Below are 16,363 nucleotides of genomic sequence, written 5' to 3' on the forward strand. Positions count from 1 at the left end.
TGACTTGATAATGGAGAGGGCCACATGGGGAGGTATGTGGGCAGCCTTCAGAATCTGAGAGTGGCTGCTAATTGACAGCCAACAGGAAGCGGGGACCTTAATCTTACAGACTGGACAAACCGGACAAAGAAGGAACTGAATTCTGCCAGTGAGACCTTTGGTCTCCAGATGAGATGAGCCATGGGCTCTGCCAAGTTCTTGATTTGGCTTTGGGGGACCTTGAGCAGAGAACCCAGCCCGGCCATGCCTGAACTAAAGCAAAGATGAGCTGGTATGTGGGTATTGTATTATGTTATTAAGTCTATGGTAATTGGTTTTGCAGCAATAGATAACTAATACACTGATTTGGAATTGGGTCAAGCTTAGCTTCTTTAGAGACCTAAAGCCATTTTTCCTTCTAATCTCATTCTTATTTGAAAGCAAAGACAAATAAGCAAAACTGAAGTATTTACTTTGATCTATCAGTTCAGTACATGAGGCCAGTAGTACCAATTATAGAATCTGTTGTTGTGGGCTTTATGTTCAACTTCCAAGTGGCTTTTGCCTGTTTATAAATAAGAATGATTTCCCTTGAGACTACCGCTCTCGGCTGTCGCAGCTACCCTCCACTATGTGGTTCCTCAACTCTGATTCGAGGGAAGATTATTTGCAGGGATGACCGCCATGATTCCTCCTGTCCTAGGATCCCGGTACTTAGGTCCCTTTGTAATGTGACCACTGCTTTTACTACCAAGGGGTGGAGTCTGTTTCTCTGAACCTCATATTGGGGCTGGCTCTGTGTTGTTTTCAAATGATAGGATGTCACAGAATGACCTGGCTGCTAGACCTCCTGCTAGGCCCCTCCTGGGGCCTTATGGCTTCCTCTTTCACCCCCACTGGACACAGCTGACCTGTGAGGAAGTCCCAGCCATCCCCCCGAGAGGCTATGTACAGGGCATCTGAGGTACCCAAGCAGACAGCTCCAGTCAACATCTGGACTTTGAGGCCACCCACAACAAGCTGGTCTCTGGCAAATGCATGACAGAGCCTCGCTGAGACTGAATGGAGCAGAAACGAGCTAATCCCAAAATAGTGGATTTAGTAAACTGATGTCCTTTCTTTCTTTTTTTTTAATTAAAAAATTGTTTTAATGTTTATTTATTTTTGAGAGAGAGACGGCATGATCAGGGGAGGGACAGAGAAAGAGGGAGACACAGAATTCGAAGCAGGCTCCAGGCTCTGAGCTGTTAGCATAGAGCCTGACATGGGGTTTGAACTCTCCGACCGTGAGATCATGACCTGAGCCAAAGTCAGATGCTTAACTGACTGTGCCACCCAGGTGCCCCTTAATTTTTTTTTTTTTAATTTTATTTTTATTTTTGAGAGAGAGAGGGAGAGAGAACACGAGCAGGGGAATGACATAGAGAGAGACACCAAATCTGAAGCAGGCTTCAGGCTCCAAGCTGTCAGCACAGAGCCCAACACAGGGCTCAAACCAGGAACAGTGAGATCATAACCTGAGCCAAAGTCTGATACTTCACTGAGCCACCCAGGCGCCCCAGTGTCCTTTCTTTTAATGACTTTGACTCAAGAAGTTCAAAGAAAACATTTGATCTCCTCTTACTGTTTTTGTTTAAATTATGTTTCCTGACACAAGGGTAGGGTGATGGCTAAGAACCTGTGGACATTTATACCCCAGACTATGGAATGAGCTACATATTCCCATTCCTCTCAGAGGGCAGGGGAAATGCCATGTAGTTACTTACCACATCCAGACACTCTTCTCACTCTGTTGGCATGATACAGGTGTCCCAGGCTGCTTTAAGGGGACATTACAGGCTCACTGGTGGGTTAGTGCTTTTCCAAGGTTAGAATCTAGAATTTAAAGCATGCTCCTTGTATTAGTTCACTCAGGATGCCATAAATAGTGCCTTCTTTTTTAAAAAATTTTTAATGTTTATTTTATTTTATTAATTTTTTTTTCAACGTTTTTATTTATTTATGGGACAGACAGAGACAGAGCATGAACGGGGGAGGGGCAGAGAGAGAGGGAGGCACAGAATCGGAAGCAGGCTCCAGGCTCCGAGCCATCAGCCCAGAGCCTGACGCGGGGCTCGAACTCACGGACCGTGAGATCGTGACCTGGCTGAAGTCGGACGCTCAACCGACTGCGCCACCCAGGCGCCCCTAATGTTTATTTTTGAGAGAGAGAAAGAGAGATAGAGAGAGTGAGAGTGAGAGAGAGAGAGAGAGAGAGAGCATAATCAGGGGAGGGGCAGAAAGAGAATGAGACACAGAATCCGAAGCAGGCTCCAGGCTCTGAGCTGTCAGCACAGAGCCCAGCTCTGGGCCTAACTCACGAACCTTGAGATCATGACCTGACCTGAAGTTGGACCCTTAACCGACTGAGCCACCCAGGTGCCCCCATAATGGTGGCTTCTTAAACAACAGACATGGGCGCAGGGCTGGTTTCTGGTGAGGTCTCTCCCTGGCATGCACATGGCTGTTTTTCAGCTGTGTCCTCACATGACCTCTCCTCTGCATGTTTTAGAGAGAGAGAAAACTCTGGTGTCTCTTCCTCTTAAAAGGTCCACCAGTCCTACCAAATTAGGTCCCCACCTTTATGACCTAATTTAACCTTAATTACTTCCCTAAAGGCCCTATTTCCAGATACAGTCATATTGAGGGTTAGTGTTTCAACATAGGAATTTAGGGGGGACATAATTCAGTTCCTAACACTTCTTATGTCAGATAGTATGTTAAGCATGAGGGGTAAAGCATGTCTTCTATATGCCAGATAGTATGTTAAGCGTGAGGGGTAAAGATATATGTATATATCAAGCACAAACTCTGCTCAAGGAAGACACATATTTACAATATAGTGCAATAATTACCAGACTATGCAAGGTGATAGATTCTTTCCTCTATTCTTGTGTCCACAGAGCAGGGCCATTCAGCAAATACAGCATTCTGGCTGAGCTAAGCCCTGGGCATTTGGGGGATGTAGGAGGTCAAGGTGATATCAAGAAGTATACTGCCCTATGGGGTACTGTAGCAAGGAGCTTAGACTGGATTATGTAGTAGGAATTGGGCATTTGTTAAAGGGTTTAAATTTGAACAGATTTGTATTGGGAAAGTTCACTGGGAAGCAGTTTGGAGGGAAAAAGTGTGTGTAATTGGAGGCTGGGGACAGTTGGGAGAGAGACCACTGCCAGGGTATGGTTACACACCCCAAAGGCAGTTGTGGCAGGGCGGGTAGGATGGGGAGGATCCCTGTAGGATTCCTAGGACTTGGGGTTGGCTCCCTTGTGAGGAGTGAATAGAGAATCTAGTCTGGATCCCCAGTTCTGGTTTGGTGACTGGTGGACCCATTGTTAATTACAGAAACAACACAATCCAAGGACAGGGAGAAAAGAAAGACTCAGAGGAAACACTACGGATAAAGTTCACACAGCCTCTTACTCTCTAAATCCTGTGGTAGGTGATTCCACCCCTCAGTGGGCTTCAGGGACCTAAGGATGGCCAGGCCCTTAAAGGGCTGGCTTTAGAGCATCTTTGGAGTAATTGTTTACTGAAATCCATAATTGATATGACTGTTCTGTGTGATCATGACCCACGCTCTTTAGTCTGAAAAACTTCCCAATAAATAAAACCTTATGCATCTGTTGCCAAGAAAATTAAAAAGCTTTTGATTTAAAATCCATCAACCTGTCCTTGTTTGGTACTCTCAATTTCTTAGTTTTGTACCTGTTGTGATTCAGGCACATGGTAATCTGAGAGTCTTAGGGTTGGGCAGAGAAGCAATTTGCTGTAAGAGAGCTGTAAAAAACGAAAATCAGAGAAGGAAAAAAAAAGGTGAAACAAACCTTTCCTCCTTGTGCACAAATCAAATCTCCAATTACTCTTTGATGGGTGGGGACAGGGAAGGAATCTAGGTAAATTTCCAGGTCACCGGGTTTCAAGTCCTGGTTTGACAGTAAATTTATACAATTAAACCCGTTTCCTCCCTGATTTCTTCTGTGACATATTTGTAGGATTTCAATAGGGACAGTCTCGCTAAACCTCACAAGCGTGGAGTGAAGACAGATGCCAGACACCCACGAGCCGAGAGCCGAGTAGTTCAGGGGAGAGACCGAGACAGAGAGAGGTGGGGGAGAGAGAGATCTTTAATTGTGGGCTCCGGGAACGTGCTCCCGCCACCTTCGATTTCCCATTTCTCTCTCTCTCATCTGGTGACACTTAGTTTTTTTTCTCCCAACATTCCCTCTCCTCTTTCCAAGTTTCTGAAGCCAATCAAACTAGAACAACAGAAGGAAAACCTCCCGGAACCAAATCCCCAGACTTTCTCCGAGCTCCCCGCCTGGCGTGGCGCACTCCCCTCGGGCCGCGGCGGTCCCAAGCGCTGAGCCCGCAGCCAGCGCGGCGGGGCGGGGTCTGGGCGGGGCTTCCGCAGTCGCGCCCCGCCCCCGCCCCGCCCCGCCGCTTAATTCGGAGCCGCGGGGCCGCGGGGTGTGAAAGAGCCGCCCAGCGCTGGACTGGCCGCCGCTGCCGCCGTCGTCAGAGCCGCCGCCCGCGCCGCCTCGGGGCCGCTCTGAGCTGCAGGGTCGCTGGGCGCCGCCGCGGCCGCCCGGAGCGAGCGCCGGGGAGGGAGCCGCGCGCCTTTGTGAGCGCGCCGAGGTAGGTTCGCCTCCCGCACTTACTTTGCACACAAAGACTGGGAGCTCGGGGGAGGCGGGTGCGCTCCGGGGAGACTGCGCGGCCGCCCGCCCTTCCCCGACCCCCGGCCCGGGGGAACCCCAGGGCGGAAGGGGCCGCCGGCTTTCCCTCCCCGCGGCCGGCCGTGAGAGCGGCGCGCGCGGTGGGGCGGGGGTCCGTGCGTGCGCGAGAGGACGACGCGCAGGGCGGTGGGCGTGCGGGGAGCCCCGGTCGCCCCGCGCCGTGCTCGGTGAGGGCCTGGGGTGCAGGGCTGGGGCGTGGCAGGGCCCGGTGCCGTGCCCCCCCGCCCGAGGGGTGCTGGGGGAGGCGGGGGGCGCCGCGAGGAAGGGGAGCCCAGGCGGCCGCTCGGCTCGGCTTATTGTTGCCTCCTCGGCCCTGAAAATGGAGAGACCCTGCCTGGAGCGGGATGCGCTGCCCACCGGGTGCGCCGCGCGCGGCCAGATGCCGAGCCCTCGGCGCCCGGTTGCCCCTCGCTGCGCGGGCGCGCTCGGGGTGGCCGGAGCGGGCTCCGGGGCCCGAGCGAGCCTGTGCCTGGGCAGACAAAGGAGGGGCCGAGGGGGGTGGGGGTTGCCCCGTTGCTTTAAAGGTGACTGTCGCACTGTTTCCAAACAGTCTGCAAGTAACTTTTCCATTTTTGACTCCTTTCCGTTGCTACTCATCCGGTCAACCCGGTATGTATCTTGGGCGGCGTCTGCACCCATGAAGTCCTAGAAATTTGGTTCCCATAGTATCTCGCTAAGCATCTTCGGGTGCCTCGGGGATCGCATGGATATGTGTGGCCAAGTTTTGACACGCTGTGTAGGGGATGGTAAGAGCCACTTCTGAAATATGAAGAGGAATCCTGTTGAGGGTATAAATTGCAGATCTTACTCTGAGCGGCAAGATACCATACCCTTCCTTCCTCAGAAAGACTTAAGTCAGTGACGGTAGAGCAAAGTTCTGTGATTTGAGTATGATATTAAAGGGAAATACAGAAAAACGGGATGCTTGTTAGACTTTACATTCTTTAACCTGAGGATTTCTCACCAACGGGGGTGTTTGTTTTCTCCCCTGACCACGTTGCCCTGGCCATGACTTTGGAGATCTTAGTTATCCAAGTTGCTTTAAGTTGAAATAGTATCTGGGATGGTTGTCTGGAGATTTCTTAGTAGTTTCAAGTTGAAAACTTTCAAGTATAGAATTGTGTACGTTTATTATAAAATTGAAAAAAAAAAAAACAGAAAAGAAGGTCACTTATGTCTACTGCCCAAACACACCCTGAGGATGAAGGGATTTTAGCTTGATTTATGGCTTGGCAGCCATGGTGTGTGTGTGTGTGTGTGTGTGTGTGTGTGTGTGTGAGAGAGAGAGAGAGAGAGAGAGAGAGAGAGAGAATAAATGAGTTACTGATTCTTAATCCTTACCAGTCACATCAGATTGAAATATATCCATAGTCTACAATAGTGGTTAGCCACTTTCACACAGAATTAATACCAACAAGTTGTCTGAAATATATTTTCTTATAGCCTTACAAGAAACCACCTGTACAGAAGGGGGGAGGGAAGAAATAGGAAAAACAAGGTAGTTTCCACTTAATTTGGAAGAATGAACTGACAGAAAAGTTTTAGGGACTGTGTTATTCAGGTTTCAGGACTAGTTTTGGTTTGACTATTTTAAAAAAAGATATTTCAGCTTTTAAAATATTTAAAAAGTAAAATTCTCTGATTTCATAAGAAATGTTGATGGAAGGACACCTTTTTTGTAGAACAAGGAATGATAGAGGTTTTATAGCCAGATATAGGTTTGCTTCAGAAAGACTTTGCCTTGAGAAAGTAAAAAAAAGGATTTCCCTGTGAGTAGTGAGTGGTTTTGAGTGCATGTGTTCTGTAAAAAAAAGCCAAAAAACAACACATTGTTCAACCACAGATTTGGCACTGAATGCTTTTGTTATTACGTACTTCTGTTTACCACTTGTAAAGTTTTCGGACATTTCATTTCTACAATTTCCACTTGGAAAGTTTCTGGACATCTTCATTACTCCATGCAAAGTAAAAAGAGGTCTTGGAGACAACTGTTTAGAAGTAGATTGATCGTGAGGATGATGCAGTCCTTTTCGAAGTTAGAAGAACTTACGAGAAGGAAGTTGTGGCTATGAACTATCAGGTGCATTCTTTGTTCCTGTTCTAACTTGGGGCTCCTTTATCTGCACACATGCTTTAGAGGGAGCTTTTGCAGCTCAGTAGTGACCTGTAAGTCAAGGTGTGAAGTTTATCGGGAGAAGTACGTTGTCTGCTGTAATGATCAGCGTTCCTTCAGAAATAATGGGGCCTTTCCACGTACAGAAGTCAAAAGAAACTCAAATAGGACATTTCAGAATTCTAGATATTATTTTTCAACCCTCCTGTGGCCTTAGACTACATAAGCACTGTAAACGCAACGTAAACCCAGCAGGACTAGAGGTCAGAGTTGAGTAGCTTTGTTCTTTTTCAATAACGTTTCTGGGGGTGGGGCCGGGAGGGGCGTAAAATTTGGGAGTGGTCCAGTGTTAAGGGCTTGCTATGGCTGTTTGTGACGGCCAGCCTCTTGCCCCTGTGGACTGCAGAAACCATTCTTGGGGATGTTTAAAAGTAGACTTGGTTTATGTTTTAGGGAAGTGCTATGGGAAATCCTGTTCCTGAACTGTGGTAGGATGGGTGCTCTTATTCATTCATTTCTTTGATTTCTTAATTGTTTAAAATGTCACAAGTGAAAGAATTTATGGAAAAGATTTATACTGGTTTTCTGTGGGAGTGGTTTCAGGGTAGAAGACTTTTCTCTGAAAAGAACGTCTACAGTAGAGTCCTGTTGTGGCTTAGTGTTCTTGTTAACGTCCGGTCTGCACCTTCCTCCTTCCAGGATTCTCTGTGCAGAATGTTGTTAAAAATGGATCAGGAAATTTGGTTCAGTAAGATCTAGATTTCAGGCATTTGTGGAAGTCCCCAGATATGTTGGGGGGTGGCCACCCCTCTTGAAGTCTAGAGAAAGTAGTTGTGGACACTGGCCTATTTCACATCTCACTTTGGGCATCTGTGTTGAGAAAGCTTCGGTGCCAATGAGAAGTCTGTGTGAACCACAGCCCAAGGCCACGTGGTTCTCAAATGACCCGATGAGGCTTCATTTTCTTGTATAATTTCCTTGTCTTATCTTGGCCTTTTTGCTTTTCCTTTGTGAAAGCAAATCATTTTTCTCCCCTTTTCCTTTCTGGTGCAGGAAGTGCCGGGCCTTATCCATCTGAAGTTTTCCTTATGCTCAATACTTAGGACACTCGGCTGAAAAGGAGTTGAAGCTTTCTGATTTCATTTCCCATTAGTAAAAGAAATAATTTGGCAAGCTGGGGTAGGTTGCCATTTAGCCTTGGCAAATCTGCGAGGGGCTGTTTCTAAGGCTGGTGGGGGAAGCTTTGCTTTTCATTCACTCCTTCACATAACAGACATTTACTTAGAGCCTCTTCTGTGCCAGCTCTGGCCTCGCACTGGGTGTATTGTAGTTGACAGTGGATGCGGTCCCTGTCCTCATGGCGCGACGGGTGAGGACGCTGTTTAAAGAATTGCACAACATTACACAGACATGGTTTAATGACAGTCATGTTAAGGGCTGTGAGGGGAAAGTAGCTCTTGGTGAATTAAGGTGTCTCCGAAAGAAAGACTAAATCCTGGCCAAGGCTGAGGGGTCGTGTTGCTAACTCAAGGCGAAGGCTGGGGAGAGGCATGGGAGGGTAGTGAGGGTGCTTTGCTGAGGGCTGAGCAGTTTAAGAGCAGGGTGGTAGGGGTGGGGGCTGAACCCAGGAGGAGGACCTTTCATTTTTGTCTGGAGTGTGGCTGAGGGGTCGGGGCACTTTGTGGCCCTGATCCAGGAGAAACGGGGAAAGGATGGTGTTGTCCCCATGTTCTTGTTGGAGGTGAACCTCAAGAAACCAGTTTGGGGACATGGGGTCCTGACCTGAGGGATTCCCAGGAGCTGAGGGCTAGTGTCATGCGGGGAGGGGGGAGGGGCACTGACTATGACTGTGGTGACCAGAAGTTCTGTTCCAGATGAGAAGATAAGATGGGGTTTGTGGGGAACTTGTGGGAAGACTTAAGAATGTTTTCCAAACTCTGGTGAGCTCTAGGAGGGAAAACGGAGGGGAGAGGTTCAGAGAAAGGAATGTTGCTTTAAAACTAGGTGAACGCATGGGGCGCCTGGGTGGCTCAGTCGGTTAAGAGTTGGACTCTTGATCTCGCCTCGGCTTGGGTCATGATCTCACGGTTCATGGGTTCAAGCCCTGTCTGTGCTGACAGTGTGGAGCCTGGAGAGATAGGCTCTCTCTGCCCCTCCCCCACCCGTGTGCGCATGTGTACTCTCTCAAAATAAATTTAAAAATATTAAAAATAAAATAAAACTAGGTGAACACCTTAGCTGTTCTAAAGATTTCATTTAGGGGGAAGCAGTGGGCGCATAGCACTTGGAAAGCAGTAGCCATCGCCTATGCTCTGTGGTGATGTGTAGGTGGGGAAGAGGAGGGAGGCGTGGTTTGGTGACAGCAATGTAGCAAAGTCTTGGGCTTCTGCGGTGCGAAGAAAACCCTCCTGTAGAGTCCGTGAAACAGCAGGGGCCTCTGGGCTGCCCACAGTGCTTTTCCTGCTTGTGCTACTGAATCATAAACTCCGTCGTTAGAACCAGAGGTCTTAAATAGGGGGGATGCCCAGCCTAGGCAACTTTCTGGGTTGAAGACGTGTTGTGATGTCTCCTCAGAAAACAAGAATGAGAAAATGCGGGTTAGAGACCAGCTGTCTGCTTCCTGGCTGGTTGTAGGTACATGTGATTTGGAGGGTTCTTGATGATCTTTGCTGTTGTCAGTGCCAGCTTGTGTTGCTCCGAAGTTTCTGCGGGGACCACCCTGCTCACTCCTGGCCCTGGGCTGGAGGGGGGACTGGGAAGTGGGGTGCATTTCTTAATGTGGGGTAGGGGAGAGGTTTGGAGCTTTAAAGCCAGACATGTCCGAGTTAGAATCCAGGCCCCAGCTTTGTGACCTACAGCAAGTTACAGAACCCTTAGGAGCTCTGGTATTCTCAATGTGTGACATGAACTTAGTAAGACGTACCTCCTGGCACGGCAGGGGCAAATGCAAGGTCATGAAGCCCCAGAGGGTCATGGTTCCCGACACGTGACTGGAGGCTGTTGTGCCATTGCCTGCAGTCTTATAATTCTGATTTTTAGTAACTCCGTGGCCGTGGTGCCAAGATGCGGGACACCCCCCTTCTGCTCCCCCCCCCCCCACAGTGGTGCCAAGATGAGGGACCCGTAGGGAAGGGGGAGGGACTTCCTTCTCCCTTTTCTCCTCACCTGTCCTTACCTGGCTCCTGGTAAAGATAACCTGGCTCTGATATTAGAAATGACATGTTTTATTCTATTTTTGGACACAAGGTTTGTCATAATGAAGTGTATAGGAGAGAGGGCTGTGACTCTGGTATATACCTTTCTGAGTCATTATTAACATAACAAACGGAGAGCACACTCCATAAGAGTTAAGGTTAAAACTTAACATTTTATCCAGGCACCTGGGCCTGCTGTATGCTGATGAGTCTATGAAACTGTACAGTGAGTTGTGTTATAAACTCCTGCAGTGTAAATAATCAGAAGTTGTTTATGAATGTCTAATGTGGATGAATTAAAATTCCCATGTCCTGGAGGAAGTTAAGAATGTCATGGTGGATATGTCTATGTAGAAAGACGTTCTTTATAATATTCTTTTCCCTTATAACTTAATTTCATTTAAAATAGCTAATGCTGTGGTCAGATTTCTTATTTTTCTTCCTTTTTTTTAATGGACACACAGAATAGTGTAGTGTGTTGGAGAGAGAGAGACCTAGATTTTTAAAATGTTCAGAATCCTAGGGGTGCCTGGATGGCTCTGGTTAAGCGGCCGGAGTCTTGATTTCGGCTCAGGTCATGATCTCATGGGTTCATGAGTTCCACCCCCACATTGGACTCCACACTGACAGTGCAGAGCCTGCTTGGGATTCTCCCTCCCTCCCTCCCTCTCTGTCCCTCCTCCCCTGTTCCCTCTCTTTATCTCTCTCAAAGTAAATAAATTTTTAAAAATTAAAAAAAAAAATCAGAATCCTAAGCGCAAGCTCCCCACTAATTAGTACAGTTTCTGAGCAGGTCATTTATTTGCTTTTCATCTGTAAAATGGAGGCAGTCACACTTGACTACCTCTTAGAGCTGTCTTGTGGGTGAGGTCAAGTTTGCATGCTCTATAGCTGGTGGGTTCTTCAACTCAGGGAGTTGGTCCCTGCACTGGGCGTGAAGCCTACTTAAAAAAAAAAAAGATGGAACCATCAAGACTCACTAATGGATTGGAGCTAATATTCAAGAGGGAAAGGAATCTTCAATAACATCCACACTTTTAGCCTCAGCAACTGTACAAAGGGTGACTCCATTTATTGATATGCAAAACCCTGGGGGTGGGGGCAGAGGGGAAGGGAGGATGATGCAATGCTCACAGCAGCCTCTGAAAGTAATCCTTTTAGGTTCCCATTTCACAGATGTGGAAACTGAGGCTTAGAGAAGTGAAAAGTTTGCCCCGGAAGGAAGCTGGGTCAAGATTGTGATCCAAGTCTGATCCTGCCAGGCTTGCATTCTGACCTGTTTTTGCTATGTTCTGTAAAATACCTGAATTTGCTGTTATCACGGAGTGGTATGAAATGCCTGTGCAAACTTTTTGGAAACACACCTCTTTTATTTTATGGTAGTGTAGCTTTATTGAGATATAATTTACATTCACACAATTCACCCATTGTCAGTGTGCAGTTTTATAGTGTGTAGTTTATGTGCTTGAACAACTATCACCCCAGACCCGTTTTAGATTCTGCAGTCCAAGGGCAGCTGGGTGGCTCAGTCATTTAGGTGTCCAACTTCGGCTCTGGTCGTGATCTCGCAGCCCATGAGTTCAAGCCCCACACTGGGCTCTGTGCTGGCAGCTCAGAGCCTGGAGCCTGCTTCAGATTCTGTGTCTCCTTCTCTCTCTCTGCCCCTCCCCTGCTCATGCTCTGTCTCTCTCTCTCTCTCTCTCTCTCTCTCTCAAAAATAAATAAGCATTAAAAAAAATTTTTTTTTTAAATGGATTCTGCAGTCCATTCCTGTTCCCATCCCCAGTCTTCGGCAGCCGCTCATCTTTCTTCTGTCTCTAAAATTTCGCTTTTGTAGAAATTTCATCCACACATAAGAAATCACACAATATGCGGCCCGTTGTGTCCTGCTTTGTATATTTTAACAGAATGTGTTTGCAGCTCACCCACTGTTGCACAACGCATCTGCTTTTGAGGAGTGTTTTTTGCCTTTGTCAGAAAGAGGTGCTTTTTGCTGATGAGAATGATTTCCACGGAGATGGGCCTTGAGAAGATGATGAAAATCGGAATAGCTGGCATTTACTGAGCATTTACTGTTACGCTGGGCGTGGTGGTGTTCATGGTCTTCTGTGATCTTCTAAGTGATTCTGTGAGGCAAGTAGCATTATTCGTGTTTGACAAATGAGACACTAAAGCACAGAGAGATTTAAAAGCTTGCCCAAGGTTACGATGATCAAACTCGGGGCTTCTGTCTGCAGAACTGCGTCTGTTTTCCCTGGACTCTGTTGTAACACTTTTGACTTTCTAGGCTCAGAAGGGGTTTGGGATCCCAGTGGGGGTAGTGTACTTGCCAGGTAAATCCAAAACTATAGCTTTAAGGAGAATATCTGCTCTGCATTTTTATTTTGGCATTGCCATATGGAAACTATAGCGTCTTAAAGTGATTCATTTGTGAAGTTGCTTTCTTCTAGGCATAATGTAAGGATGGCACCAAATTAAAAACACATAATTATGTCATTAGAGCTTGTGTATTTGAGTAGTATTTTAAATATTATGTTTACCAGAAATGCCATTTTTGTACAAACTGTCCCCAGGCTACTGCCTTATTAATGGATGTAATTTAATTAGGCATCATGCATTTTTCAAGATGTTTATATAATTATATTATACATTAATACATTTTCCCCTCTTTGTAACAAAATCTGTATTTAAACAGTATTTTTCCCTGTTCACATATAATTAGTATTGGAGGATTTCATATTCCCTATTGAAGAATTCTTTGTGTATCCCTAATATCCTGAAAATTTTCAAACTGTTTTAAACACCTCCTATGTGTTTTTCTGTTTATCTTTTTTTTTTTTTTTTTCCCCTAGATTGTCAAGGAGCTTGGTAGGAGCTGGTTATATAATTTTAGCCATCATGAGTGATAACCTCTTTGGCATAAGGACTAACTTTACACCAGGATTCTGCCCTTCGTTTCTGGGGAGACACTTTTTACTGGCCCCGTAGCTTCCTTACTTTCTAAAATGGGATCACGGCATCGTTAAACTAACTGTGGGAAAGTGTAGTACCTTTCATTTTTTAGGGATTTTTAATTATGGTCCCTGTTTACTAAGTTCAAAATAGCAAACATAAAATCTGCTCTTTATTTTAGAACACATGGTTTTAAAGAGTGAAACAATGATACTACATTTGGATCTGAAAAGATTTCCCTCTGATCTTTAAAAGTCTCCATAGGGTTAGAACCACAGGGGCGTCTGCTGTGTTTTAAAAGAAGATTAAGTGGTGAAATGGCAGGTGTTTGGAACTGGCAAAAGGGGACGGCCAGTGTTCTGCACCCATTGGGAGGGGTTCCGCGGAGCCGCAGGTGAAAAGCCCTGTGCCTTGAGCTGGAAGCTTTGGGAAAGTGGGGTTTGGGGACAGAGTTAGAGACTCACAGGTGGCAGTAAAGAAGCCGCATCTTCAGTTGCCATCACCGTTGGCTCGCGCTCACTGTTTGGCTGGCCGGACAGCACTCGTCAGCTGTGGAGGCCACCAGCGTGCGGGGCTTGGGAGTTGTAAACAGGCCCTGACCTGTTTGTTCTTCCATTCCAGGCTTGCTTCTGACTGGCCCTACTAGTCTCGAGGAGAGGGGATGTTATATCGGAAAGGCCAATCAAATAAAATTAAAATTTCAGGGAGTAAAAATTGATGGAGCTGTGTGCCCTTTACATTATGTAAGTTATACCTCCAATAGATTTATTTATTTATTTATTTATTTATTTATTTATTTATTTATAGAGTTTATTTATTTTGAAAGAGAGTGAGCAAGTGGGGGAGGGGCAGAGAGCGAGGGAGGGGGAGAGAGATTCCCAAGCAGGCTCTGTGCTGTGAGCGTGGAGACTAACTTGGGGCTTGATCTCACGAATCTGTGAGATCATGACCTGAGCAGAAACCAAGAATTGGACTGAGCCACCCAGGTGCCTTTCCATCAGATATATTGAAACAAAGAAAGGCGAGAAGCCAAAAGAAACGCGACAGAACTCTCCAGGGAGTCAAGGCGGTAGGTAGAGGACCGCTCAAGACTGCAACAGGGAGTTTGCCACTTGGGTGTTGGTCCTATGTTTTCTCCCAGTACACAGGTAACTTGCTTCGAATGCTAATTTTCCTGCTCAGAGCAGTGACTTTATGCTTTTTACATGAATGGGTTTCAGATGAAGCTGGGGGCTGTTGGAAACCTATTGGCAAAAATTGTTAACTAGAAGAACCTGTAAACTTCTTCTTTGGGTAACCCCAGGAACTGCCTCTTGTTCTACCAACTGTGAATCTTGTGAGTCTTCCTACCTGAGAGTTTCCTCTTCCTGTACAGGACCTGGTGGGGCCCAGCCATCCGTACCCTACTTTCTGCCGATGTGCCCTTTCATCGCGGGGCGCCTGAACATGCAGTTCCAGAAGCATCAGACGGCAAAGGGTGGTGGAAGCCCAGGGACCTGTAGAATTCCCAACTCCCTAGGGTAGCTGTCCACCTGTTAACTTAAACATGTCTTCTACAGTAGGTTTCTTCAAACTGGGTTCAGAACAGAGCCCACACTTGCATTTGATTGTGAGCATCCTGAAGCTTTTTAACTCTGGAGAGCTCTTCTGCCCCACCCTTCTCTCCCTAAGCTATTGATTTGTTGAAGAATCAGGTCAGTTGTCTTGGAGAGTGGCCCACATTCTGGACTTGGAACATTAAACCTGTTCCACTCGTCTCTGTAGGTCTGTACACCGGAAATTAGCCCTCGAGCTGGATTAGATTCATGTCCAGTTATTTGGGTAGGGTCAGTTTGTTGGTGGGGTTGTGTATTTCACGTTGCACCATCTCAGGAAAACGGCTGTCTCCCTTTCGGTGATACCGTGGCGGGTCACTGTGTTCACGGGGTGACTACTTGATCCTTCCACTGTGAATTTCCACTTCGTCCTTTCCCCTAATGTCTGTTAGTCCCTGTTGAGGACTCTTACCCAAATCACGTATTTCATGAGAGTTTGTTGATTCTTCTTTCTTCATGAACATGGTTAGTGAGAGGGATAGGGAATTTACACTGGCCAGGGATCAGGGAAAGCCAGCCATGTTGATGCAGCTTAGGGACATCTAGAGGATTAATAGAGAAGCAAAATTGGTCTGGCTTCATCCAGGTATTGTGCGTGAATACTTCTTATCTTTAGAGCGAATTGCCTTTTGCACAATCTTTTATGAATGCTACTGCGTCAGGTTAATTTTATTGTAAGTTTTGCTTAGTTAGCAGCAGCATTAAATCCTGTCCTGTTGCTTACATAACTTGGGTGCCTGGCCGCCGCCTAAATTAGGAGCTGATAACGTGGGTTTGTGATCGAATTCCATGTGATGGTGCACACCATGGCAGATTATCCTTCTGAATAGTCACTTTAAATCTCCTGACGTGTAAGGACATTTAAGCCCCATCTTTCCTTAGAAAAGGTAAGTCATTGATGAGTTTAAAACAGCGGGAGGAGAATGATAAATCTGAATTAGTTTAGTTTCTCTTCCACCCTGATTTAAGAGAAGTAGATTTAGTGGCAACTTTTTGACTTCATTGTTAGGCTCAGAAGGGATAGATTCTTGCAGTGTTTCCAACAGGAAGTAATTGAGAGCTCCTTTGAAAGGAGGGTCGTTATGGCAAATGAATTTAATTTACATATGCTCCATCGCTGCCAGGACACAGCAGACACACTATACCAGCATTCTGATTTGGGGACAGCCTCATTTGAAAGCCACTGGAAGGGCAACACGTGGATTCTTTTGCCACGTATTCCTTTTTTGCCACTGTGTGTTCCTGGAAACCACTTGTGAGAGGGATCGTCACGAAGCAGGTTCTGGGGTTCCCATAAGTCACAGTCTCACACTGTGCAGTTGTGTTTATGACCACACACTTGGTATCAATCAAGTCATGGCTGTGAACGATAAATCCTAAAAGAAAGGTGTGGGTACCAGAAGCCTAAAAGAGTTTGAAGTTGTTAACCACATCACGTTGTCAGAAAGGGTTTGAGCTTGGAGAAGCCATGGAGATCAAGAGATCATCTAACCCAGACTCCTCCTTTGTTAGTGAATAATCTGATACTCAGCCATGAAAACTAGCTTGCCTCAGACCACACAGCTCATTATGGGTGGAGACGGAACTGAGCTCAGTCCAGAATGACAGTCAGTAATACTCAGTGTTTCTTGTGCACATGCTAAATGCTTTATGTGTGTCACTCTTTTGATCCTCATCTCATGACTCTATTTTACTGAGGAGGACGCTGGGATCTAGAGACCTTGAGTAACTAATCCAAGATCACATGAAACT

At 46.5% G+C, this 16,363-nt stretch overlaps 1 protein-coding gene across 2 annotated transcripts in view; it reads left to right on the plus strand.

The window, feature by feature from the left end:
- FAM107B (family with sequence similarity 107 member B) overlaps positions 1-16,363 on the plus strand; it is a 240,203-nt gene that overhangs the window by 155,491 nt on the left and 68,349 nt on the right. The window contains exon 1 of one of the 2 annotated variants that reach the window (XM_086714879.1): positions 4,485-4,656. The exons of the other annotated variant lie outside the window; for it this stretch is intronic. The gene's annotated coding sequence lies outside the window, so the exon portion shown is untranslated. Of the gene's footprint in view, positions 1-4,484; positions 4,657-16,363 lie in introns of those variants that run through there. 2 annotated transcript variants of the gene reach the window in all.

This window comes from Puma concolor, chromosome B4 (genome assembly GCF_028749965.1).
Source record: "Puma concolor isolate L17-30 chromosome B4, mPumCon1.1.hap2, whole genome shotgun sequence".
Lineage (NCBI taxonomy): Eukaryota > Metazoa > Chordata > Mammalia > Carnivora > Felidae > Puma > Puma concolor.